The sequence below is a fragment of the Oryctolagus cuniculus genome, chromosome 3 (assembly GCF_964237555.1).
Source record: "Oryctolagus cuniculus chromosome 3, mOryCun1.1, whole genome shotgun sequence".
In the NCBI taxonomy this organism is placed as follows: domain Eukaryota; kingdom Metazoa; phylum Chordata; class Mammalia; order Lagomorpha; family Leporidae; genus Oryctolagus; species Oryctolagus cuniculus.
The window spans coordinates 165,939,110-165,964,865 of NC_091434.1; the positions used below are offsets into that span (position 1 = coordinate 165,939,110).

The window sequence follows — 25,756 nt, forward strand, 5'->3', positions numbered from 1 at the left end:
GGCTGCTCCCAACCTGTGCTGTTGCTCCCAGGAGTAAGGGTGCGGCCCTATAAGACGCTGGGATCTCAAACTGATCACCGGATCACACCACCCCCAGCATGGGGTGGGGGCGGGGAGACAGAGGGCTGGCTGGGGCTGGGGAGCACAGCAGAGGCCCTGGCATTCAGCCCTGGGCTGCCCGCCGTGGGCCGGAGCATCTGTGGGCACAGGGGAGACACCAGGGTTCACCCCGCCCCAGCTAGCAGCCCTGCCCACCCCAGGAGCTACCACTCCCCACCCCCCAGCTGAGCCCCGGAGTCCCTGCTGTGAACACCATCAGCAGCTCACCATGATCCCACGCTGGCTCCTGCTCACAGGCCACCTTTATCCAGGTCCCTGTAACGCTCCGAGCACACCGCCGGCCCCCACAACCATCTGTCCCTCCGTGGCACGACCTCTCTCTGCCCTCCTCCTCCTCTGAGCCAGAAGCCCTCCCTCAGAACCCTCCCTGACCCAGGCCTCCTGGGCAGGGCGTGAGAAGGTTCATTACCCAGGAGCAGAGCCAGGTGAGCGCCCTCCCAGCCCCTGGCGCAGGCTGGACGGTGGCTTCCCGCCGACTGGGGGACCTGTGACCGCAGGGCAACGCAGGGAAACATGAACGTCACTTCCAGCTGCACCTGCCCTCTGCCACTGCCTGGCGGTTGGGGCCACAGTCGCTGTGGTGTTTTCCAGTGGAGCCGCGGGCAGACCCTGCCGGGGCCGCCGAGGCCATGCACCGTAGTTGGCAAGTCTAGAACCACCGGATCCCATACCTCACCAGTGTGAGTTCTACCATTGCCAAAAACGGGGGGAGGCAGGCGGTGCAGGGTCCCCAGAGCAGAGCGAGGAGGCGTGGCCTGTGCTGGGGAAGAGACCAGGGACAGTTACAGGGAAGGGCAGGGCCAGGGAGGAGGGTCTGATCTAGACAGTCACTCACCCACCCCCTGGCCCCAGTCCCTTCTGCTCTGCCTTGTGGGCAGGGCGAGAGGAGGCACCAAGGATAGGGCCACTCCCCCTGGAGGACTGTGCCTCCTGGGTTAGAGACCCCTCCCACCCCCATGGAGAAGGAAGGATGTCTGGACCCCGTTCCCTCGCAGGCCCCAAGGAGGCCACCTCTGCGCTGGCTGTGGCGGGAAGAACGTGGGTCCAAGACCAAAGCAAGGTCAAGGCCTTCTACCCTGACAGGAGCACAAGTAGTGCCACTCCTCCCGGGTGGGCAAGGACCAAACTATAATCTGGGGCCTATCCCCCTCCCCCACCCCAGCCAAGTCCCACATTCAGTTCTGCTGGTCCTGGGAGGGGACTGGTGGGTAGGACTCCCCACAGGCCCCGCCCTAAGGGCCCGGCAACTTACCAAAGCCGAAGTGGGCTCTTCCCAAAACAGATGCCCAGGTCGGGGAGTAGCTGCCGCCGCACTGTCCCACAGGCTGACAACCCCAGGTCTCCGGTTCACCGAGGGCAACCACCCCCAGGCAGCCTCTGCATTGGACATGGTCGGCGGGAAGGTCAGGGTCACCCAGCAAGGGCAAGGCCAGAGGTCCTGGTCCCATGCTTTTCCCCCAGACCAGGAAGTTCCTCCCACCTCCCTCAGGGTGCATGGATGGATGGGAGCCCCTCCCCCGCCCTCCCCCCCCCTCAGTGGACCTGCCCCACCATCTTGGGCTGCACCCTAGGGCTGGTCCCGCAGCACCACTGGGGCTGCCCTGCCCCGCTGGCGATCAATGGAGCCGGATCTCATTTCCACCAGCCTGAGGCTGCAGAGCGGAGGCAGGAACCGGGATAATGGCCCGGATTGAGTGGTGGGGGAGGGGCGGCGGCCTGCCAGGGACTTTCACCTTGCAAGAATCTCAGCAGAGGAGGCAGGCCAGGGAGGGGGGAGAGTGAAGCCCCCCACCCCCAGCCCGGCTACCACCAGCATGCCTGCTAGAAACCATTGCAGGAGGCAGCTTGCCGAAGTGGCCTCCAGTGGCCTGGCCGGTGTTACAGGTGGAGGTATCCATGAGCCTGCAATTAGCTGAATTATGCGAACTAAAAATTAGCTCCGGCTCGAGGTACTCCCCTGGGAGTGCTGGAGCAGCCCCCCCCCCCCCCGCGTGCAGGAGGCAGCGCCCACCAGCACCTGCCACCCACAGCTCCCCAAAGGCGTCCACCTGGGCAGGTGTGAGGAGCAGAGGCAAAGCCGCAGGAAGACCCGGAGCCCAGATGGGGACCACCCAGGGTCGGAGGGCAGCTGCCGGCTTCCAGCTGGAGGCTGGAGGAGGCTCTGTGCTTCCCTGCCAGGCAGGAAGGAGCAGAAATGTGTCCAGGCAATTCAGAGGGTCCAGAGATGTTCTAGAAACATCGGCCAGGAACCTTCCACCCGCACCTCCCTGCCCCACCCCGCCCCGCCCCGTCCCAAGAGGTGGTTCTCATGGGGGGGTGGTGCTCTCTCCAGCCCCTCTGCCCTGTGGCAGGGAGCCCTGGGCGAGCGCCCAGGCAGGCCCGCCTTCGTAGCCTGGCACAAACAGCCCCTTTATTCCCACGGGGCTTTTGCACAGGATGGGAGACCAGCATGGCACCCAGCAGGGAACCTGTTGGGGTGGGAGAGGGCTCCTCCCTGTCTGGCAGTATCAAATAGGCAGACAAACAGCTGGACCCCTCCCAGCAGCCCCCAGGGCACCCAGACAGGGGGCAAGGGCAGGGCAGCCCAGCTCCTGCTGAGAAGTGGACTGGATCCTGTGGTCATGGTGAGCTGACCTACTGACCCAGCCTGAGTGACCAGCCCCCGCCGGAGGCTCCCCGGTGAGAAAGCAAGCAGCTCCCCGCTGGCCCACATCCCAGGTCAGCCGGCTGGCCTCCCGCTGACCACTGCCCTTCAGGGCTGCACACAGGGCCGGGCCTGGCTCTTTGATGGACCAGACCCAGGCATCCCGGCCTCGGTATCTGCCATCATGGCAGCCTTGGATGCCCACGCCTGTGGGTTTGGGGCTGAGGCACCTGCAAGGCCCCAAGGACAGGGTGTTGGTGGTGGTGGGGTGCCCACATCATGAAACTCCCCCAAGGAGGCGATGGTCCGGCTCTGCCGCCGCCTCAGCCTGCCTGTCCATAGGACTGGTGGTTGGAATCACACACCCCCAGGCTGTGTGGGGATGCCTGAGGTCAGGTGATGATCACCAGCACAGGCTCCACGCTCCGTAAGTCACAGCCTGCATCCAGGAAGGGGTACATTGGCACCTAACCCGGAGCCTCCCAGGGGCCAGGGCTGCACCCACTCACTCCACCTGCAAGCCACACCAAGCGCTCTCCCCATTTTGGTGGCATCCAGAGATGGCTCACTCCACGGCCCCAGCTGCAGGACAGTGCCCCCCGCCCTGAGAAATACCCAGACTGACCCCAAGGGCCTCCCCACTGCCTGTCTCAGAACCCACAGCAGAAGGCTGGGCCCTGTGCCGCCAGCCCAGGTCCCACCCCGAGGGTGTGCTGGGCGCTGAGCCGGGCCCCTCCAACCCCTGGCATCACTCAGGCCAGCCCTACAGATGGTGACCTCCCACCCCCGCCCTGGGCGGCCCCATCTGCCGGCCCAGCTCGGATTGCCAGACTTCCAGCTCTGCGGCGGCCCCAGGCAGTGTAAGGCGATCTGACTGCCCACCGACCGGGCCCTCACCAGCAGCTGAGCCAGATGGGCGAGGAGAGGCGGGCGGGGCCGACTCCGGGAGGCAGTGGCGGCTGTAGCGGCCTGCTTTTCCCATATTGGCACTGCACATGATTGCTCAGAGCGGAGAGACACAAGCAAAAATGTGCTAGTGCCAAAATCGGCCAAGCAGCTGGGACTTGGTGCCAGCCCCCTGGGGACACGCTGGACGGGGCTGTGTATCCGTGCACCCCGAGGCCCTCGCGGATCTGTCTCTGCTCTGTTTATGGCCCTTCGGTAATTCACTGACCGAGACTGTTCACAGTGAATTCTACCAGTGCCATACACAGAACAGGAGTCACACTCTCCGGCCGGCCCACCCGCAGACCCTGCAGAGAGACCAGCTGCCCACCATGCCAGCTCCCTGCTCGCGGCAACCCACCTGCTCAGGAACCCCAGCCGGCCCCCCACTGCCACCCATTTGACCAGCCCAAGATGACCTTCAAGGAGACAGGCCCCGGACGGACGGGAAGAGGGCTGACCGTGGAGCCTGGCAGAGGGTGGAGCGAGGCCGCATCCGGGTCCTGCCTGCTTCAACCTGCAGGCTGGGGATGGAGGTGCATCAGGACCGCCCTGCTCTTCCTCAAACAGCAGCTGTCATTCCAGGTGCCCCCTCGTCCCCTGGTGGCAGTGGCCAGGACACCCTTCCTGGCCTCTGAGCAGACACCCCCACTGCAGGCTCCACTGCAAGACCCTTTGGTCTCCACCGACCTCCAGCCAGCCCCTCGGGACGCCAAGCCTGCTGCTTACCGCCTACCCCTTCCACCCCAGACCGGACTGGACCGTGAACTGCTCAAGCAGGCCAGCCCAGGCCCAGGCCACGGCAGAAGGCCAGGAAGCCCCTTAGGTCAAGGAGGTGGCTCGCAGGGAGCTGCAGGCACAGCCGCCCTCCGGCGAGGGGAGCTGCTTCTGGCTGGCTCGAGGGGACTTCGAGGGCGGGGCCGGGAGGTTGCATCAGTGGTTGCCAGAGCAGCTGCCTGGAGAGAGGTCCCTGTGGAGGCTCCAGCCTCGGGTGCCACAAGCCCTGGGGAAGGAGGGAGGGAAGGAGGCCGCAAGGGTCCCCTGAGATCTGGCGCCCAGGGCAGGAGGGCTGGGCGCGGTGCACAGCAGCACCCACAGGCTGCCGCGGTCAGCATGTAACCAGAACACCCTGGAAGGTCAGAGCGAGTTCTCCCACCCAGGAATGAGGCAGCCTCATGAGGATGCTGACCCCAGGGTCAGCTCCCCGTGAGCTGCCTCCGGACACCCAGGCCAAACCCTCCCCCACACCCCCCTCCATGGCCTCACCCCCCCCCCACACACACACCCGGTGACAGGGTGGTCTCAGAACTCAGCTAGACCTCCTAGCCCAGGGGCTGGGCGTGTAGGTAAAGGGTGTGCCACGGCGAGGCCCGAGGCCTTGAACTACCAGTCAACCAGGGAGCCATTGACATGCAGATTTATGGACCCACCCAGAAATCTGCAAGTTAATGGAACCCAGAAGGTGGCCACAAGAACGACTTAGGGTGGGACAGTGGGCTGCTAATGGGTGTCTGGGATTTGTGATTCAGGGTCTACCTTCCAGCTAATGCACACCTGGAAGCAAGTACTTGGGCCCCCACCCCTCACGAGGGAGACCTGGGTGGAGTTCCAGGCTCCTGTTGGATGCAGGACCTCTATCTGCCTTTCAAATTCAAGACCATGAAAGCAAAATGTAGAAAATGTAAAATGTCTGGACAATAGCACCTAAGAAGTCTCACTCACCCCAGGTTACTTAAGGAAAATGGAAGCCCGCATTCCTATTTCTTTTTTGAAGGGGAGTCCACAATGGGCAGAACCATGTGCTGGGGAAGGGGGACCGGTGGCGAGCGAGGGGCCGGAGCAGGCCTGGGGATGGGGCATCCTGCCCATCAAAAGGAATGAAGGGCACACGGGCGGAGAGCAGCTGGCAGCTCGGTCAAGGCCGCGTGCCTGCCTTCGGATCAACTGCAGAGTCCCCTTGTCCTCTCTCAGGCTGACCCGGAGTGCAGGGACCAGCGAGGGGAGCTGGCTGCCCTTCCAGCTGGGAAGGCCCCTCCCCCTCCCCGCCCCTCCCAGGCCGAATGCCGCAGGAGCAGCAGTGCCGCAGTGCCCTGGTGGTGCCACGCCCGGGTGAGCCCGGGAGCCACCCAGTCGCCCGTCGCCCTGGGCCTCGGTTGCTGTGGGTCAGCAGCCCGGCTCTAGGGAGGCAGCTCCAAAAGCCCCAAAGGGAAAACAGACCCGTAGTTTGGGGAGTCCCAAGTGGCTGCTTGTGCCTTCCCTGAAGGCCACCACCCTGACCTTGAGATGCAAGGCACAGAAATCTACTCCCGGCAGTGGGAGGAAGCCGGGATCTCCCACCCTGGTTGGGCGTGAGCTCTTGGCAATAAAACCACAGGGGTGCTGATGTGCCCCAGAGGGAGACCTAACCTATGTGGTGTGGTGGGGTGGGAGAGGGGGTAGAGGTCTCGGCCCCACCCTCCTGCCGCTCTCTGCTGGACATCTACAAGGCATCATCAGCCCCCATATCCCAGCCTCATCACCCAGAACCAGCCCAGTCCTGGTGCCGTGAACGCATCCGCGCCCAAGGGGCCTCGGACTTATCCCGTGTCTCCCACTGTGTCCCCACGATGTGTAGAGGCAGGGCTCTCGGAGTGCTTTTGGCACAGCCCAGGTGGCACCCAGCAGCGATCCAGGCACCTGGAACTGTGCAGGACCACCAGCGCAGGAGCCACTGGGCCCCCTCAGCTCGCCTTGTGTAGGAAATTTAACAAACGAAATTCTTGCAAGTGAGACCGGCACCCCGCATTTTTTTCCTCCTTTGCGCTAGGCGGACCCCAGAGGCCCCGCCCAGCCCCCTCCGGGGCTGGAGGGGGTGCGGCCATGAGAGATAAAGAAAGGATAAGCAGCAGCGGAGGCTGCAAGTCTGCAACCCGGGTTGGAACCAAGAGGCTCCCGGGGGATGCGCCCTCCCGTCCAGGCTGAGAGCTGGGCGCTAGGCCACGTTCCTTGCGGGGGCAGGGGTGGCACGCTCTACCGTCGGGCTACCCGGACGGCCTTCTTGGAGGGCTCGGCCTCGGGGGACGAGCACCGGGCGGCGATCAGACCCAGGGGAGGACGAGGGACGCGGCACCGACATCTGGCACGGGCCGCCGGCAGGAAGATCGGGCTTTCAGACCTCGGAGGCTTTGTGATGCCGGCAGCAGCGCTCGCGGGCTCGGCCGCCGGCACTTCCCCGAGGGCGGGACAGTGGGGATGGGGCGGCTGACTGGGGCGCCGCCCGCTCAGGCTCCCTGCGGCTGAGCTGCACTAGCGCCCCCAGCTCCCGCCCAGCAGGTGTTCCATACCTAGTGCGCGGGACGCCCGGGGTCGGAGGGGGGAACGTGAACGGCTTAATATGGAGGGCTTCAGGGAATCAGTCGACCCCCGCCCATCGCAGGCTCGGGGCGGCACCCTCGATGCCCACACCCCCCGGGTGCGCTGACTCGCAAAGCGCTCAAGGCGCGCCATCCCGCCGCCAACCCCGGAGCAGGGCTCAGGGGCCCTGGCCCTCGCCAGAGATCCCCGGGACGGGGACCGACGCAGGAGGGGAGGTGCCTCGGCCACGTACTCCGCGGTGCCCGGGGTTGGGGGCGGCGGGGTTCGAGTCTGAGCGCTGCTTTCCCCCAGGGACTGGGCGGGGCCTACCGGGGGGCCACAGACGCGGCGATTAAGCTTCGATGAGTCGCCGAGAGAAAGTATCTCTAGGCGCCAAGGGCTCTTTCCGCACCCGGGTGCCCTGCGGCCCGCCGCCCACCGCCCCAGCCCTGCGACTCCACCTGGGACCACCAGGGCGGCGGAAGGCCGGCACGACCCCGCCGGATTCTTCGAGAAAGAGGCGCTTGGGCCCGCGCCTAGACACGCAACTCGCCAAGCACCACCCGCACTCAAACTAAAAGGCCGCCTCCCACCCCCTGGCCGGGTGAACACCGGCTCGGGGCGGACGCCCCTGGGCGCCCAGGCCCCGGGCGACCCCCGCTGCCTCCGGCGGAAGGCCCGAGAGGGCGAGGATCCGCACTGCCGCGTCATCCCCGAAGGCGGGCCGGGCCGCTCTGCCCCCGCCTGCAAGCCAGGTTCTGGCGGTGCTGGCCCCGGGGCGCCCGCCTCCACCTCCTCTACCTGGCTCGACACTGGCTCCGCCCGGCCCCGCCCCGGACACTCACCTGCGCCGGCTCTCCGGGCTGGGCGCACCGCCGCCTCTCAGCTCCGCGCGGAGTCCACTCGAGAAGAACAAGGCAAAACGGGCCCTCGTGGGGAGTGGGCTGGATGAACGGGACTTGAGGCGCGCCAGGGTGGGCCGAGGGCGACGACCCGATCTCCACCGCTTCGCGCAGGAGGAGGCGGCGCCCGAGCGCAGAGCCCAGCGGGGGAACAAAGAGGAACCGGGATGGGGTGGCGCGCTTCCTGGGTGTCGGGTGACAGGTCTGCAGGGGAAGGCCCGGGCCCGGCCACCTGAGGAGGAGCCGCCTCTGTGCGGCCGGCGGCAGAGGGCTGGAGGGGAGCGCGGCCCGGAGGCCCAAAGAGCAAGGTACGCCGGCAGCCCTGGACGGCGCGGCCGGAGCAACGCCGGGAGGCTGCGGCGTAGAGGCGCCGGGGCTCCACCGAGTGCGGAGATAATGACTCGGGGAGGGTTTTACCGCCCCCTGAGCCTCGCCCGCCTCCGGGGCCGCGCCATTGGCTCAGGTGCTGTGGGGCGGGGGAGGGGCAGGAGGCGGGCCGGGGATGATTCACCTTGAATGTGGCTCGGGTTGGTGCACGGCGCAGGGCACGCCCGACCCGGACTGCAGAGACGCAGCGAGCGCCCAACCCGGCTGGGTCTGGCCCCAAGGGGGTCCCCCGCGGCCCGCCTCCCGTCCCCGCCTCCTGCCGTCGGGCCTGGGTGCTGCAGGCCAGCGGTCCTCCCGGACGCCCCGCCACGCCGCCGCCCCCCGAGCCCCGAGCAGCCGAGGTGTGTGCAGCCCAGCATGCTTGGAAATCTGACCCTGGGCTGGGGGAGGGGAGGTGCGTTTGGAGCGAGGACGCACTGTGGGGCCCCTGGACGGATCTCTGCAGTCTACACCCGCGGCAAGGGGCGCACAGGCGGATACAATTCAGCGGGCGCACCCAGACTCAGGGACACAGGGTTAGAGTGGGGACCAGGGGCTCCCCACCACCCTTGCCCAGCTCGGCGGCCTCACAGGTGTAGCCACAGCAGCCGCCGCCGCCGGGAACAAAGGCTGCCTGTCCCGGAAGGGGGAGGGGGAGGGGAGCCGCCCCCAGACTCGTTCCCATCCTCCCTCCTCTCCCCCCACTGCGGCAGCAGCTCCAGCGGGCGGAGGCGGGGCAGGAGCGGGCACGGATTAGATCCTACCCTCCGGTCCGCGGCCTGGATACCACCGGGAGCGCTGGGGTCGGGGGAAGCAGGGACACTCCCAAGCTGTCAGTGTTGGGACTGCTTCGGCCTTCTTGCCCGGCATCCTGGGCCCCCGAGCGCCCCCTCCCTCCCTGCTACTTTCGGCGTCCTACCCGGCCCGGCCCTGGCCCCGGCCCCGCCCGGCCTGCTGCCCCAGACGGCAACCACAGCTCAAAACCAGATTAAAAATAAAACGTTAATCCGCCCGCCTCCCCTTTAGTTTCTGGTTCTCCCCCTCTACCTCTGCGGATCTGGCCGCGCAGAAGCCCCTGTAGAGGTGGGGAGGAGGGGGCTTAACAGCCGCCCCCTCTCCAAAACTAGCGGCCCCTTGCGCTGAAGCGGAAGACCGTTAGCACCTCTGATGGGGTCGAACGAGAAGGGAGCCAAGGCGGTGGATAAGGACGGAGAGCCCCCCCCCCCCCCGCCCAGGTCGGGCAGGGAGGGGCCGGCGGTGACCGTGCGCCTACGAACCCTTCAATATGCCCGACTCCTGGGCAGGGCCTGCTCCAGCCGCCGACGGTGCAGCCGGAGGCATCAGGGGGAAAGACCCCACCACGAATGGAACTGCCGGGCGAGCCTCTGGGCCTCGATGTCCCTCTCCTCTCGCCACCAGGGAAGGGGCGCGACGCGCAGGGACCCAGACCGCGGAGATCAAAGCAAGGCACCGGGCCCAGCAGGCCCAGGGCGGAGGGTAGGGGGTGGGTGGCTCTACGTTAACCCCTCCCCGGCCCTCTCGCTCTCCCCCGCCCGTCTAGGTCGCCCTGGGCCTCCCCGGCCGCGTCTCGACCCGCGCCTTACCTGGTCGCCTGGCCCATGGGATGCTGGGGGTCCTGAGTGCGGTGTGCCAGGGGCCGCAAGGCGGAGGGCGCAGACCGCGCGGGCTGCGAGTGGCCCCGCCGCCTCCCGCTCCCCTTTATAGCGCGCGCCCCGCCCCCGCGCCCCGAGCGCCCCTCCCCGGCGCATTCACCTGCTGTCGAGAACCAGACACCGCACCACGGAAAGCTAGCCGCGGGGCCGCGCGCTGCGGCCATCGGGGCCGGCGGGGCGGGGGCGCAGCCCACACGGATCCGATTTCCCCCTTTTCTTAAACTCCCGGCTGAAAGTCGAGACGGCCCCGGCCCGGGAGCCAGCGCCGCTTCCTCCCCCCGCAGCTGCCCGCGCACCCCGAGCCCCCAAGCCCCACTCCGGGAGGGGCCGCGAAACTGCACCCGCAGGGGCCTCATACATATTTTAGGGAGCAAGTTCGGCCGGTAACCCGAGCTGGACCCGGACGGTGAAGGGGCGGCCCCCGGAGACCCGATCCTCCGGATCCCTTACGGCTCAGGGCCCACGTTTGAAGAGGTGGCTCGGGCCGGCCTTGGGTCCTCACTTCGCCGGGCTGTGCAGCAGCGCACCCTGGGGCCGTACGCACCCCACCCTGCCCCTGCAGCCTCCGATGTCTGTTTGCCGGGGACGCGTTCCCGGCCTCGGGCAGGAGTTGCTTGCCCCGGGCCGCCCCAGGGGCGGTGCACCGGACCTCAGCCGCGACCCTTAGTTCCCGCTCCTGGTGTCTCCACGGGTCCCTCTGGCTTGTCGCCTCCTGGTCCCTACCCCATTGTGCTGCCCTAACCCCCGACGTCGCGCCTCTCCGTGACAGTCTTCGTTGTGTTGAAGATTTGGGGCGAACAAGCGAACCCACACGCTTCCCTCCCTTCTCGTGGGGCGGGGGGGGGGTGTTTTCGGTGTGGGACGGCCTCTCTCAGAACGTGGGTTCCTTCTGCCAGGATCTTGGCGCCCCAGTAAGGGGAACCCTAGTTTGTGTCCTCCCTACGCCTCGCCTCGCCGAGCCTCAGTTTCCCCATTTGTGCAGTGGGTAGATTGACTCTCACTCTCGGGGATGAAGGGGATGCGAGTGTACTTGGTGACCCGGAGGTCCCGCACGTGGCAGGCCCCGCAAGGTCGCTGTTAAGGACTCTTGTCCTTGCACGCGGGAGCGACGTCCACGCGGTGTCCACGCAGCACCAGGTTCCCCAGGTCCGTGCGGGGCTTGCGGACCTCGTTCCCTCGCCGGAACGCTGGACTTTCGGTCTTGACGTGGCCTCAACCCTCTAGGCTGGGCTCTAGAATCTACACGTGCGTGTGTCCACACTTGCGACGGTTTTCGAAAACACTGTGTATGCGCGGGTTCCTCCGAGGGCTGCAGTCTTAAGAGGTTTTGAGCGGGCTGCGGGGGCAGAGGATGCGGTGGGAGATGCGGAACGAGCGAGACACAGAAAGGGCGGCGGCTGAAAGGCGATCCTGCCTTTCGCATCGACCCGGCTCTAAAAAGGAATGAGGAAAACCTAAGATCCGTCCTGGAAAACATCCTGGGCGCGCGCTGAAAAAAGCGCCCAAGACGCACCGGCTCCTGTTTGTGCAAATTGCAAAAGGTCTCCACCCAGAGGAGTGGACACTTGTTTTGTCCGCTGTGCTCTGGAGTGTTCGAAGCCAATGCGCTGTTTACCATGTGCTAGTGTTGAGTTTTCGATTAAAAAGGAAGCCACAGGGATTTAAATTAAAAAAAAAAAAAAAAAACCCTATTTGTGGATGCTAAGCCGGGCGGAGCCGAGCGAGCGGAGAGGGCCGGCTGCTGAGAGCAGGGGGCTGGGGCGGTGGGGGCGGGCGCCCGGGGCCCTGGGCTCCAGGCGGGCGCGATTCCGGAGCCCGAGCAGCGAGCGCACGCTGGAGAGGGAGACGGCGGGCGCGGCCGGGCGCTGCGGCTGCCGGAGGGGTCCCGCCCGCCCCTGGCCGCCGCCGCCGCTGCGTTCGATCCCCAGCGCAGCCCGGGCGTGAGCGCGCGCTCCAGGAGTGTCCCCGACGCGAGCCGGCGGAGGAAGCGGCTGGCCGCGATGGAGGGCCGGGTCCGGCCAAAGTTTCTTCTTCTATCAGTGAAGCTGCAAACAGCCCCGCGCCTCTTTCTGGAGGACGGGAGGGAAAGGCTCGTGGGCGCTGCAGAGGGGCCCGGCCGTCCACTGTAGACGCTCAGTACGGGAAGAGGGCGGTCCTCCAGGACTGGACACCCTGGCTTTCCGCGCGGCGGCCCCCACTGCGCGTGGAGCCCCGGGTCCCAGCTCCGAGACCGAGGGGTGGCTGCGGGGCTCGGGAACCCCAAGGCTTTAGCCAGACTGCCTGCGGCTGCGGGAGTAGGAGGGGAAGGGCCCCGCAGCGCTCAGCCGATTATCCAAAGGTCGATGACCCAGATACGGTTTGGCCGAGGGCCACGTTTTACATCCGGCGTCCAAAGCAGAATTTAGCCGAATAATCGAGCCCCCAAACCAGACAAAGGCTTTTCTTTTTGTGATGCATCCGAGGGTTCGGGCTGAAAGGTCTCCAATCTGAATGACCTCCCCTGTGAATCACTTAATGGGTGTTGGGCGCCCGGCGGGGCCTTCCTCCGCGTCAGTTTCTTCCTCTACAAATTGGGTGCGTGCCCAGGTCTGGGGGCTGCAGCGGCGAGTCTCAGAAGGGAGGAAATGCTTTTTGCAAGCTCCTGGTAGACAGCCGTGCATGGATTCCTGGAACGTGCAGGCGCCGCGCACGTGTTGGGGTGAGCGTGTCTGCCCTGCGTGGGTGAGGATGCGCCCATGCGACGTCGTTACCCGCTCGGAGGCTGCCCTCCGGCCCGGGGTCGACAGCCCTCGGCGCGCGCCTGCCCTGGTCGCCTCTTCGGTGCCCTGCGGTCCGCGCTGGCCCAGGCTCCGGTCGGCTCGCGCCCGTCGTCTGCCTTGGGGCCGTCCGGGTTGTCCGCCCCCCCCCCCCAAAATATCTCCGTTTCTCCCAGGCCCCGCGTTCCTCTTTAGGCTGTGGCCCGCGTCGAGCTCTCCAAGACGCATGACCAGAAGCCCGGCTGTGCCCCAATCCCAGTTCTGCGGATGCCTGCTGGGAGCCTTCCCCCTGCGCTGCTTGGGGGAGGAAGATTAAAAACCGCCCGGGACCCCTCTGGGGAGGGCCGCTCGGCCCTAGTTGGAGGGTCCGCAGGCGTTTTCCTGAGGTCGCACCGGAGGGGTGGTGCGCAGCACGTGCCGGGATACCAGGAAAGGTTATCGCGGCCCGGGAGACGCTGGTAGCAGAGAGGTGGACAGCCGGAGGGGAGGGCCCGCGGCAGGGTCGGCGGGAGCGCCCCAGGGGTCGCCCTTGGAACCGGCACAGGCGCGGTGGCCGCCCAGGAAGGGCGGGTCCAAGGCTTTGGAAAGGGAGGTAACCTTGGCCGCAGCCGCGAGCCCTGCCCTGCGAGGAGCAGCCTCACAGCCTCCAGGCGCACGTGAGGGGATTAGGCCCAGCCCTGGAGCGAATGCCAGCGCGGCAGGGCTAGGACCACTGCTGTACTCCCCGTCCGCCTGGGCAGGCGCCCAGTGAACCTGCCTTGGCGTGAGACCAGCAGCACCGTGAGAGGAGTTCAGCAGCAGCCGGAGCCCAGCCGGTGCCACTGCCATGCGTCTCTGCCTCCTGCCGCTACCCTGCCGGCCCGCCCTGACCCAGCCGGCCCTGTCCAGGGAGGCCAGACTACCAGGACCAGGAAGGAAGCCCCGGAGTTGCCTGTGCTTTGCCAGCGCCGGCCTGAACTGCGCTCCCTGGCCTGCTCCTGCTCCAACCTCCTTTCCCAGGACACCCCAAGGACGGGAGCTGTGGCCATGAGAGGGAGGCGGCCAGAGCCCGGCTGCGCTGGACGTGACGCTCGCTGGCTCTGAGCGCTGCATGGTGGGGGGGCCGCAGCGGGCCCGGCTGCCTCTGGCTGGCACAGGGGACCCCAAGTCCTGGAATCTGGGACCATGAGCCAGAGGCCGTGCGGGCCTTCAGGAGACAAAGCGATGTGATGCCTGCTGGGTAATATGCTGCAGCTTCCGCTTCCCAGAAACCACAGCGGGTCTGGAACTCCCCTGGGGGCCCAGACTGAGCCTGAAGGGTCCACAGGTTCGGGCAACAGCCCTCCTCCCTCCCTCTTAGTCACCTGCAGAGCCCCCAGGGCTGGGGGCACAGAAACCCCCCAGGAGTGAAAGGAGGCGGTGGGGGGGACTCAACCCTCCCCTTGGGCCTCCCGTGGGCCCCAGGCCCTGAGGTCTCCCCTGCCCTCTGCTTTGGGGTGGCGGGGCTGCCTCCCAGGCCCCTCTTCTTTGGGTTCCGGTCACCCACGCCAGCCTCCGCCCTGGGCCGCTGCTGGTGGGCGGGGTCTCCTGGAGGAATTGATTGCCACAAGTCCCTGAAGTGTCTCCTCGCAGTCAATCTCCTGCCCCCCGGGTCTTGGCCCATGAATGATTTAGCGCCTTGGAGGGGCTTAGCCAGAGGCCTGCCGCTGTGGTGTGAGCAGCCGGGATGGTGATGGATGGCCCAGCCGCCCTAATGGGAGGAGAGTGCAGGGGGTGGGCTGGGAGGGGGCAGGCTGTGGGAGCACCGGCCCATCTGGCTCCCCGCACTCTGCTTTGGGGGTCTTACTGATGGCCCGCGGAGCTAATTGCCCTCAGAGGTACCTGAGAAAGGGCTCAAGTCCATCTCTCTGTCCCCAGCCCAGAGGGACCCGCACTCATTTGTCTCTCTGATTCCTAAAGATCTCCAGAGAAAGAAAGGGATCATACCGAGAGTGCTCTTCCCTCGCAGGCCCACGTGGCTGTGCACACACGTCCAGTTTCCCAAGAATCCTCTCTGGAAGTTCATCATCCTATCCCACCTAAGTCCTTCCTGCTACCAATGAAGCCCACTTTTCTCCATATCCATCTGGAACCAACAGAGAACAGCTGGTCGGGATCAGCCATCTGCCAGCCCTCCACGAGGCACACATGGTGACTGTGGCACTGTCGCCATCTCTCCAGCGCCCAGAGCCCCTCCCCCCGTGGTTCCTCCAGGCCTGGGTGACCCCACTTCTCTCAGCCCCACCAGCCTCCAGGCGAATGACAAGGCGTCTGTCCATCAGCATCCACAGGTTACTGGTTTCTTGGGGGTGGTGACAGGCAGAAGGGGTGACCCCTGAATGGGGCAGTGGCCTCTGCCCAGTCTTGCCATCCCAGATCCTCCCAGGTCCTGGTCTCCCCTGGGGGAGGTGTAACGGGGAGGGAGGAGGAGGAGGAAGAGGAGGAGGAGGAGGTGGTGCAGGTGCTCTTCACTTCAAGGTGGCTTCCCTATTGGACTCAGGTGCGGGCATGGCTGCTGAGTGCGGAGTTTTGTCTAGGACTGTCCCTGCGTGTGCAACACAAGAATGCACCAGGATCCGACGCGTATTAGCCGAGGGAGGGGCCGAGAGGACTGGGGCGCAGGACGGGGCAGGGTCTGCTTGTCCTCTGTCCCACAGCTTTATTGAGATGCGATTTCCATACAATGAAGTCAGCCGGTTTAAGCATCCCTTGGATGAGCTGTGACCATATTCACACCCACGTGGCCACCACCACAACCAAGATACTGGACAGTTCCCTCCAGCCTCTTCCTTCCCCTGCCCTCCCAGCCTCACCCCCGCCCCAGCCGCCGGCAGCAGCTGGCCTGCTTTCCAGCACGACGTGGCTTTCTTGGCCTTTTCTGGAATGTCGTGCACACGCAGTCCACGGTGTGGACATCGGAGTGTATCTGGGGCATGCATTGCAGGCAGCTGGTGGACACGGGATGTGGCTGCCCACATCCCATATGGAGGTGCTGGTTCGAGTCTCAGCTGCTCCGCCGCTGATCCAGCTTCCTACTAATGCATCCTGGGAGGCAGCAGGTGATGGCTCAAGTGCTTGGGCCCCTGCCACCCATGTAGAAGACCAGCAGGAGTTCCTGGCTCCTGGCCTTGACCTTGCCCAGACCTAGCTGTTAGGAGCACTTGGACTATGAACCAGCACTCACTCCCTTGCTTGTTTTGTCTTTCAAGCACATGAAAATAAACATTAAAAAATAGTTTCTTACTTATTTGTTTATTTGAAAGGCAGAATGATGGAGAGAGAGAGAGAGCTTCCATCCACTGGCTCGCTCCCCAGTGGATGGAGGAGGCAGGCGCCTACGTACCTGAGCCATCACCTGTGGCTTCTCAGGATGTGCATAAACAAGAAGCTGGATGGGATGCAGAGGCGGGACTCGATGCTGGGGAGCCTGAGTGGCAGCGTAACTGTCTACATGACATCATCACGCTGAGTCTGGCTCTTTCACTCGGCATACTGCTTTTGAAATTCATCCAAGTTGTTGCGTGCATCAGTGGTTGGTTCCTTTTCACTGCTGCATAGTATTCCATCGTGTGGCTGCACCACTATTTGTTTAGCCTGTCTTCAGGTGGTTAACGTTTTCATAGCTTCTAGCTTGGAGCTAATGTGACTAAAGTTACCATGAGCGTCCACGTATGGACATCCGGTGACTGTTTAACAGCTAACCCTCGGGGTGGGAGATGGGAGCCCAGATTTGTGGTGTGTGGGGTCTCCGATCCCCACCATGGCCACTGGAGGCTCTCAGGTGACACATGGTTGTCACTTCCCGTGGCTCACGAGGGCATGAGCGTCCTGGTTGTTCTGCACCCCCGCCGAGACTGGGTACGCCCCCACACCCGCTCACCCGCTCACGTCAGCACGCAGTGACTGTGTGCTGGGGTCTCATTTCGGCTTCATTTGCATTTCCCTGGTGACTGGTGGTGCTGAACTTCTTTCCATGTGCTTGTGTGCCTGGATGAATGAGTTTGAGGGGGTGGGAAGGAGGGCCCGGCTCCGGAGCGTGAAGAGGAAAGAATGAGGCGCTGCCCTTCAGGGCTCCCGGCACTCAGTGCCATCGTGGAGATGAGGGTGGGGCAGGGCGGGCCGGGGAAGCACATGGCCTGGACGGAGGCCCGAGGCACCGTGGTGTGCAGAATTCTTCCTTGCCCCCTGTGTGAGTCAGCTTTTCGGCCCTTTAGGTACAATGGCCGGGGGGAGGGCTCCTTGGGCAGGAAAAGGTTGACTGTGGCTCCTGGCGTGGTGGCTCCGTTAGCCTGGCACTGATGGAGGCGTGGCCGTGGCAGAGCGGGTGTGGGGGAACAAGGAAGCTAGGCCGAACTTGGCTTAAGGAACCAGTTCTCAGGGTGGACCCCTGCAGGTCATGTCAGGGTGCTGGGCCAAGCCCCCCCTCCACTTCCAGCCCAGCTCCCTCTGACATGCCCGGGAAGGCAGCAGGGGATGGCCCAAGTGCGTGGGTCCCTGCTGCCCACATGGGAGACCCAGATGAAATTCCAGACTCCTGGCTTCGGCTTGGCCCAGCCCCAACTGTCATGGCCACTGTGGGAGCAAACCAGCAGAGGAAATATTCTCTCTCTCTCTCTCTCCCTCTCTCTCTCTCTGTTTCCCTGTTTCCTTCTCCCTGTCGCTCTGCCCTTCAAATAGCAAATAAAAAATAATTTTTAAAAAAGATTTATGCTCTTGGGCCATCTTCCACAGCTTTCCCAGGCCATTAGCTAGGAGCTGGATCGGAAGTGGAGCAGCCAGGACTTGAACCGGCGCCCACATAGGATGCCGGCTTTACGCACTGTGCCACAGTGCTGGTCCAAAATAAATCTTACCAAAAAAAAAAAAAAATCACCAACCCCTCTCCTGAGAACTACTGAGGGCCTGTCCTGTGTCCTAAAGGCCTCCCACCAGATCCCCCTCCCAGATACCAGAATCATAAAAAACCCATCAGCCTTTAACACAAGCCTTCAAACCTCAGCCAAGTCCTGTTGCAGCGGAACAAAGACCTTTCCCGTTGTCCTCAGGTCGGGAAGGCCCCGGGCTGGCCCCTGGGTTTCTTAGCCCCTGGCCCTGATCATGCTGCCCTGCTCAACCTTAGAGCCCCTCATCAGGCCTCAGGACAGCCGAGGCCAGGTAAGTGACCTCAAGTCACACACCAGTGCGTGGCCGAGTGCAGAAATGAGGCCCAGTTTCAATTTTGTAAAGAAGATGTGTTCATGTATTTGGAGGGGAGAGTGACAAAGCAAGAGATAGGCACACACACACACACACACACAGATAAACACACAGAGAGATCTTCCATCTGCTGGCTCACTCCCAGAGCAGCCGCAATGGCCAGAGCTGGGCCGGGCCACGGCCAGGAGCCTGGGGCTCCATCTTCCGCTGCTGTCCCAGGAGCATTAGCCGGGAGCCGGATGGGAAGGGGAGCAGCCGAGGTCTGTACTGGGGCTCTGATGTGGGAAGCTGGCACCGCCACACCTCAGCTCACCATGCCACAGCTCCAGCCCCAAAGCCAAGTGTCCTGGCTCTGACCCCACAGGTGGGCTGTGGGGCTGCTCCCCTGACCTCCATCTCTCCCGCTGGGCTCCACCTCAACAGGAGCTTCCCTGGGGTGTTTGTCCTAGGCCCTGGGCCAGGCCCCCACCAAGCCGCTTTTCCAGAGCTGTTTGCCTGGTGCCATTGACCTTGCCCGACCTCTGGCTGCTCTCAGTCTCGAGACAAGAAAACCCAAGGTATTCCTTCAAAGACCCTTCTCTCGTTTGTGGACGTTGTGTTTTCATCATGAAAATCCAGACGTAGGAGCCAGCACTGTGGCGCGGCGGGTTAAGCTGCCATCTGCAACACAGGCAGGCGTCCCATGTCAGCGCCAGTTCAAATCCCGGCTGCTCTGCTTCTGGCCTGGCCCAGCCTTGACCATTGCAGCCAATGGAGTGAGCCAGCAGATGGAAGATCTCTCTCTCTCATTCTGCTTTTCAAATAAATAAGTAAATATTTCAAATAAAAAGCAAATCCAGACGTGAAAGTCTTACTACCTTGCCCAAAGTGCATTTTCTCCCTTTGAACTCAGTCCTGACCTCTGAGAGTCTGAGAGCCAGGTGTGCACAGCACCGACCTGGGCACTCGCTACATGTTTGTTGAATGAGTGAATGATGACATTTGTTGATGATCATAGTTTCTTTAAATATATATATATATTTATGTATTTATTTATTTATTTGAAAGGCAGAGTGACAGAGAGAGATCTTCCATCTGCTGGTTCATTCCCCAAATGGCTGCAACAGCCAGGCCCAGACCAGCCCAAAGCCAGGAGCCAGGAGCTCCATGTGAGTCCCCCCTGTAGACGCAGGAGCCCAAGTACCTGACCCATCATCTGCTGCCTTCCCAGGCCCGTGGGCAGGAAACTGGACCGGAAGCAGAGTAGCCAGGATCCTAGTCGGCGCTTCCACGTGAGCCGCTGGTGTTACAAGGGACGGCTCCCCCCGCCGTGCCACACCTGCCCCAGAATACGGTTTCTCGTTCTGGACTCCCAGTGATGTAAAAACTCACGAGGCAGAAACCACGGTTATGAGTGGGTGCCTTGCACTTCTCACCACGGCGGGGTGACCTTAGTGTTCGTGTGCCCACTTTATGGATGAAGACATCGAGGCTTCAGAGGTTCAGTGATCTGCTCACTTAGCTAGGGTAAGGGGGAGGAATTCAAACAGAGCCTGTCTCAGTGCCAGGCTGACTTTCTGCACGTGGTTCATGGAGAGAGAGTGTGGGAATGCCCGCACGGGCCCTGTGGCTTCCACAGCGGGGGCAGGGAGGCAGCCGCAGATCCCGGGCTCTGGACACACCGCGGCCCCAGCTAGCTGCTGGCAAAGCTGATTTTCGAGCTTGTCTCTAAAATCCCTAAAGCTGTGTCTGCAGCTCGGCCTCCGCTCCAACAACCTCTCCCTGCTCCAAAGCAAGAAGGCAGGGGGCGGCTCACCCTCCCGCCCTGAAGCCAGACAGCGCGGCTGCCGCTGTTCCAGCCGCGGCTGGCTCAGGCCAGCCTGTGAGCTGAGGCCTGCTTCCAGACAATGCAAGGCCACCTGCACTGGAGCTGCCCCCGGAAACAGAGCCCGCACACCCTAGCCGGACCCACTGAAGACGCACAGTGTGAGTGGGGGTGGGGGAGGCGCTGGTCGCTGTGGCAGGTGGTTTGGCATCCGGGGATCTCCGCGTGTGCCACAGGAACCCTGGCCGTCTGGCCCGGGTTGTCTGCGCCATCGTGACCCTTTGGGCATAGAGCAGCCCTGGGGCCGTTACCCAGCTGGGTGTTCCTGGGAGCACCAGAAGGAACCTTGCTCTCTTGCCTCCCAGCCCGATGCGTGGGGGCCACACGGGAGGGGCAGAGAGCCCGTCCTCGGCTGCTTTCCAACAGAGCTGTCTGGTGCTGGGTAGAGTTACTCGGATCATGTACACCGGGACTTCTGATCCACTTTGGAATCAAAAGGGGCATCTCCCGGGGCCCATGCAAGCCCGGGATGATGGCTGGCTCACCCTCTTGGGTAGGGGTGGGGGGACGGGGCCACTGGGGCGAGGGGCGGGGAAGGCAGTGGGAAATGGGGGGAGGGGGCTCCACCGCTGGCTCCCTACTCCCCTTGCAGAGGCGAGGTGGGGGCTTCCCTGGGGGTGCCCCTGTTCTCTCCCAGAACTCCATCTAGCAAGAATCGGGAGCTAACAAGACCTCTCTTTGTACGCAAATACTCAAAAATTCAGCTTCGTCACTGGAGCGTGCTGGGGGCTGCCCCATGAGCAGGGGCCCAAGCACTTGGGCCATTCCCTGCTGCTTTCCTAGGCACAGTAGTAGCAGGGAGCCGGATTGGAAGTAGAGCAGCTGGGACTCGAACTGGGGCCGGTAGGGGAGGCCGGCATCGCAGGTGCTGGCTTAATCTGCTGCACCACGGGGTCAGCCCCCAGAGGGGGCAACTTGGTGCCATCTGAGGCCAGGGAAGGCATGGAACCAGGTACAATACAGGATGCCTGTCAGGTTGAAATTCAGATTAACAGTGAATAGTTTTTTACTGCGTGTCCCAATGTTGCACAGGATGTACTTACAGTAAAAAAAAAATAAAAAGTGCGCTGTCCATCTGAAATTCAGATTTGACTGACTGGGAATCTTTTATTTTTATTTCTAAGTTTGGAGATGCTGCCTGGTGCTGTGCCCTTACCCCGCAACCGCTGCTCTCCCAGGCCCATTAGCAGGGAGCTGGATCAGAAGTGGAGCAGCTGAGACTTGAACCGGCGCCCACATGAGAGGCCAGCACTGCGGGCAGTGGTTTTACCTGCTACGCCACAATCCCAGCCCCTCTGCGTGAAATTTTTTTTAAAGATTTATTTATTTATTTGAAACTCAAAGTTACACACAGAGAGAAGTAGAGGCAGAGAGAGAAGGAGAGAGGTCTTCATCTGTTGGTTCACTCCCCAGTTGGCCGCAATGGCCGGAGTTATGCCAATCTGAAGCCAGGAGCTTCTTCCAAATCTACCATGAAGGTGCAGGGGCCCAAGCACTTGGGCCATCTTCTACTGCTTTCCCAGGCCATAGCAGAGAGCTGGATTGGAAGAGGGGCATCTGGGACTCTAACTGGCACCCATATGGGATGCTGGCTCTGCAGGCGGCAGCTTTACCTGCTACACCACAGCGCCGGACCCGTGAATTTCTTTATTACTGCTTTTTTAAAAATTTGTTTATTTGTTTGAAAGGCAGAATGACAGAAAGAGAGAGAGAGAGAGAGAGAGAGAGAGAGAGAGAGAGAATCTTCCACCTGCTGGTTCACTCCCCAAATGCCCACAGCAGCAGTGCACCAGATCCATCTAGGTCTCCCACGTGGGTAGCAGGAGCCCAAGCACTTGAGCCATCACCTGCTGCCTCCCAGGGTGCATCAGCAGGGAGCTGGATCGGCAGTGGAGCAGCCAGGACTGGAACCAGCATTCCAACATGGGTGTGGGTGTCCCTGAACTCACCGTGCCCCCACGCCTGCCCCACTCCTGCTCTCGCTCTGTTTCTCTCTCTTACTTCCAGCTCCAGCTGTTCTGCTGTCTGTCTGGGCCGGTTCCACCTCAGCCCTCTTCCCACGTCCCCTGGTACTCAGACCACCAAGGACTCAGACCCACCCCAGGGAGCCGGCTGCATAGCCATGAGAGGGAGGGATCGGGACGGGGGTTGGGGGCAGCAGGCCTGGCTTCCCTCCAAGTGAGAGCTCTGAGCGTCTCAGGAGACCCTCCTCCCCTCTGGGAGGTTGGAGTCCCATGGAGGGCCTGTGCTCTGATGGAGTGAACACTGTCCCTTGTGTCCTGGGTGAGGGGAAGGCGGGAGGGACAGCCTGCACACGGCTGTGCCCCAGCCCCGCCTGCCTGTGGCAGGGCTGGCTGGGCTGCGAGGAGAAGGCCCTGCCCAGTCTGGCCCACTCAGGACCCCTGCAGGGCAGCAGAGGGGGCCTCCTGAACAGGTCCAGGAGACTGGGCCCCTGCTGGCTCCCTGGCCACGGTTTACCTTAAACAAATTTCCCGAGCTCATGGGCCTCAGCTTGGATTTCGTCATCCATGCGAGGCTGTGTGCAGGGTGCTCAGGCCCAGGAGGTTCTTGATGCTCCTTTCTTCTCTTGCCTCTGCAGGCCAGGAGCCAGCTCCAGGATCTCATTCCACCGCTGCACCCCAAGGCGAGGAAGCCCGTGGCGGAGAGGACCACCCACCCAATCTCAGAGGGGCCTTGGGAAGCGCTGTGTGTGGCAATAGGACCAAGAGGGCTTGCTGTAGGCCTCTCCCTGCTGGACCCAAACCCAGGAAACATAGCTGGCCTGGGGGCCATCACATCTCCTGGGTGAGACAGCAGCTGTGGAAAGAAGAGGAGGGAGGCAAGCCGGCGGGATTTGCTTGGGGGCCTTGGGGTTTGATTTTTGCTTTTTCTCTAATTCCCACTGAAAGGAACACTTGGCCCCCACTGCAGAAGGAGTGCCCCAGAGGAGCTGCACGTGCTTCCAGCCTTTTCAAAGTGGTATTTGTTTGATTGAAAGGCAAGTGACAGAGAGAGAGAGAGAGAGAGAGAGAGAGAGATCTTCCATTGGCTGGCTCACTCCCCAGATGGCCGTAACAGCCAGGGCTGGGCCAGGCCAAAGCCAGGAGCCAGGAACTCCATCTGGGTCTCCCATGGGTGTCAGGGACCCAAGGACTTGGGCCTGCTTCCAGTGCCCCTGAGGCCTGTTACAGGGAGCTGGACCAGAAGCGGTGTTGGGACCAAATTCCAGGTTCCTGGGATGCAGGTGACCCAGCGACACCTGCCCCTTCAGTCTCTGCTTTCCGGTGTGTGTGCTGTTTCAACCAAAGCTGTAAGCGCTTCGTGTAGACCTTGTCCTCCCCACGGTGGCCGGCTGCCTGCGTACCAGCCTGGGGCCATCCCTACACTTCTCATGCCTACCTTGAGGACAGGTGGGCAGTTTCCAATTTCCTGCTGTGACCAAATGCAAATATCTTTAGGGTACATTCCTCTGAGTGGCATCTTCAGGTCAGAATGTGCAAATTGAAAACACTGTTGGTTCTTATTTCACAAGCTGCATGTTGTCCTACATTCCAGTAAACACGGTGTGTGTGTATACAGTAGGCGCTCAGTCCTGGCCCTGGGTGGAGTTCCAGGCCAGCTGGTACAGGGACCTGAATGTGGAGGCCCTTGCTTTCCCAGGAAGTGAGGCAGCTGGGCTGATCCAGGGCTGAGGGAGCCTGGAGGGTTTCCCATGGGAGCAGAGCTGGCGTCCATGCCGCTGGCCCGTGGGTTCCCGCTGCTCACAGGAGCCCAGGGACGGCAGAAATGTGGACGCTTCAACACTGATGCCCAAGGACCTGGATGTCCAGCCCCTCTTTCTGCTCTAGGAAAGCGGCTCTTTGTCCGTCTTCTGAAGCAGCCACGGAGGGGCCGGCGTGGGGCCGGGGTCTGTGGTGGAGCAGTCGGACTGCAGAGTTGGCTGTCATGGCCATCACTAAATCCATGGCTTCAACTCTGCCTCCCTGGGCACCTGTGAGAGGAGGCTGGCAGCCAGTCCTCCCCTGGGTGCCCCCAGCCCCATCAATTTCTGTAGTTCCAAGAAAGACGGCATTTAATCCACTTTTATCCATTGCTTTTAAGTCGTCCAAGAAAGATGTCATTTAAGAGAAGCCTTCCTGATTGTGATGATAAAACAATTATTTTTATAAAGATTTATTTATTTATTTGAAAGGCAGAGTTACAGAGAGGCAGAGGCAGAGAGAGAGGCTTCCATCTACTGGTCCATTCCACAAATGGTCACAACTGCCAGAGCTGGGCCAATCTGAAGCCAGGAGCTTCTTTCGGGTCTCCCACGCAGGTGCAGAGGCCCAAGGACTTGGGCCATCCTCTACTGCTTTCCCAGGCCACAGCAGAGAGCCGGATCAGAAGCGGAGCAGCTGAGACTTGAACTGGTGCCCATATGGGATGATGGCACTGCAAGAGGCGGCTTTTACCTACCACACCACAGTGCTGACCCAGATAAAATAATTCTTGAAAGATGACTGGGGCCAGCATCGTGGTGTGGCAGTAAGATGCCATCTGCAGTGTTGGCATACCATATAGAGACCGGCTTGAGTCCCAGCTGCTCCACTTCCCATCCAGCTCCCTGCTAATGTGCCTGGGAAAGCAGTGAAAGATGGCCCAAGTGCTTGGGGGAGACCCGGAAGAAGCTCCTGGCTTCTGGCTTCACAGGCTGAAGCCAAGAGCCTAGAACTGCCTCCAGGTCTCCCCGGCGGGTGCAGGGGCCCATCCTTCAGAGCCCGCCTTGGAAGATGCCCACCCCTCGCCAGAGAATGGGGGCGCCTCCTCCCTGGGGCCTGGGGCCTGGGGCCTGGCAGCAGCCCTGTGTGTCAGGGGCCCGGAGTAGAGGCTGGGGAAGGAGGGGCGGCACTGGGGAGCGAGCCGGCAGGGTGCTGGCTGTGTGCGTGGGGGCGGGGCCTGCAGCAAGCTTCCAGAACCTTCTGCTGGGCTGACTGCAGGTCAGGGCTGAGCGAGCACTCAGTACTCCCACAGCCTGAGGCCCAGGCCAACACATCGGGTCCACAGCCGCCGTTCCGTGAGGGCCGTGAGCCCCCAGCCTGGGCAGCCGGCATCGCTGCAAGGTCACCATTTCCTAACCTCGGCAGGGGTCACGCCGAGAGCGCCAGCCTCAACGACTGGCAAGGGGCCAGGGGAGGCAACAAGAGGACAGTGCGGGACCACGCCATCCGTCTCTGAGTGGAGGCGAGCGAGGGTAGTGGTGCCTGCCTTCCAGTCTTGGGCACCGCGGGAAGCAGGAGCAGCCCCGGCCCAGGGGTTGTGGAGCAGCCAAACAACTGCGGTGTCCGGTGCTACTGCCCCCCTCACCAGCCACCTGCAGGCCCCAGGAGTCACCAGGTAGTGACCGGGACTTCCGGGGCTGGGGTAGGGGGCAGTGGGATGACGGCAAGGGGAGGCTGCCTGGGGTCCCCGGCTTGCCATGGCCCTGAGGGCCTGGTCTGCCCAGGGCAGGGCGTGTGGGCAGCCGGGAGCTGCGTGTTTAGAGTTCTGGTTATCTTTGTTTACCGGTGACTGAACATAGTGCCGTACGCGGGCATTAACTGTGCCCACCTGCTCCCAACCTGATTTTGCGCAGCCTGCGTTCCAGCCACAGGTGCCAGCAATAAAGGAAATTGCTTTTGACGTTGATCGAGGCTGGGAATGGAGAGCCGAGGCAGCTCCCCGTCTCCTTTAGGTGTAGCTGCCTGTCTCCCCACCCACCTGTCCCCCAAAGCACAGGGCACGGAGCTGTCCCCAGGGCCTGGGCTGGGGTCTCCAATCCTGAGGTGTGATTTTTGTTTTGTTTTTCCAAAAGACCCTCTACCTGTGTCTCCCAGCACCGGGCGTGAGGCCTCTTCCCAAGGTGCTTTGGGAAAGCAGTCAGGCCCCGGGGAGGCAGAGCCGTCGGGGGCCTTGGCGTG

At 62.9% G+C, this 25,756-nt stretch overlaps 1 long non-coding RNA gene and 3 other non-coding genes across 4 annotated transcripts in view; 1 reads left to right on the forward strand and 3 right to left on the reverse strand.

The window, feature by feature from the left end:
* Window positions 1-757: 757 nt before the first annotated feature.
* Window positions 758-821, reverse strand: MIR182 (microRNA mir-182). The gene has a single exon (NR_162557.1). It is a non-coding gene; the product is annotated as a microRNA mir-182 (primary transcript).
* Window positions 822-3,744: 2,923 nt separating this feature from the next.
* On the reverse strand, window positions 3,745-3,808 carry MIR96 (microRNA mir-96). The gene has a single exon (NR_162498.1). It is a non-coding gene; the product is annotated as a microRNA mir-96 (primary transcript).
* A 103-nt stretch (window positions 3,809-3,911) lies between these two features.
* MIR183 (microRNA mir-183) lies at window positions 3,912-3,973 on the reverse strand. The gene has a single exon (NR_162558.1). It is a non-coding gene; the product is annotated as a microRNA mir-183 (primary transcript).
* Window positions 3,974-19,017: 15,044 nt separating this feature from the next.
* LOC138849066 (uncharacterized) overlaps window positions 19,018-25,756 on the forward strand; it is a 49,424-nt gene continuing 42,685 nt past the window's right edge. The window contains exons 1-2 of the long non-coding RNA XR_011387448.1: window positions 19,018-19,918; window positions 22,417-22,622. This is a non-coding gene — a long non-coding RNA (uncharacterized lncRNA). The remainder of the gene's footprint in view (window positions 19,919-22,416; window positions 22,623-25,756) is intronic.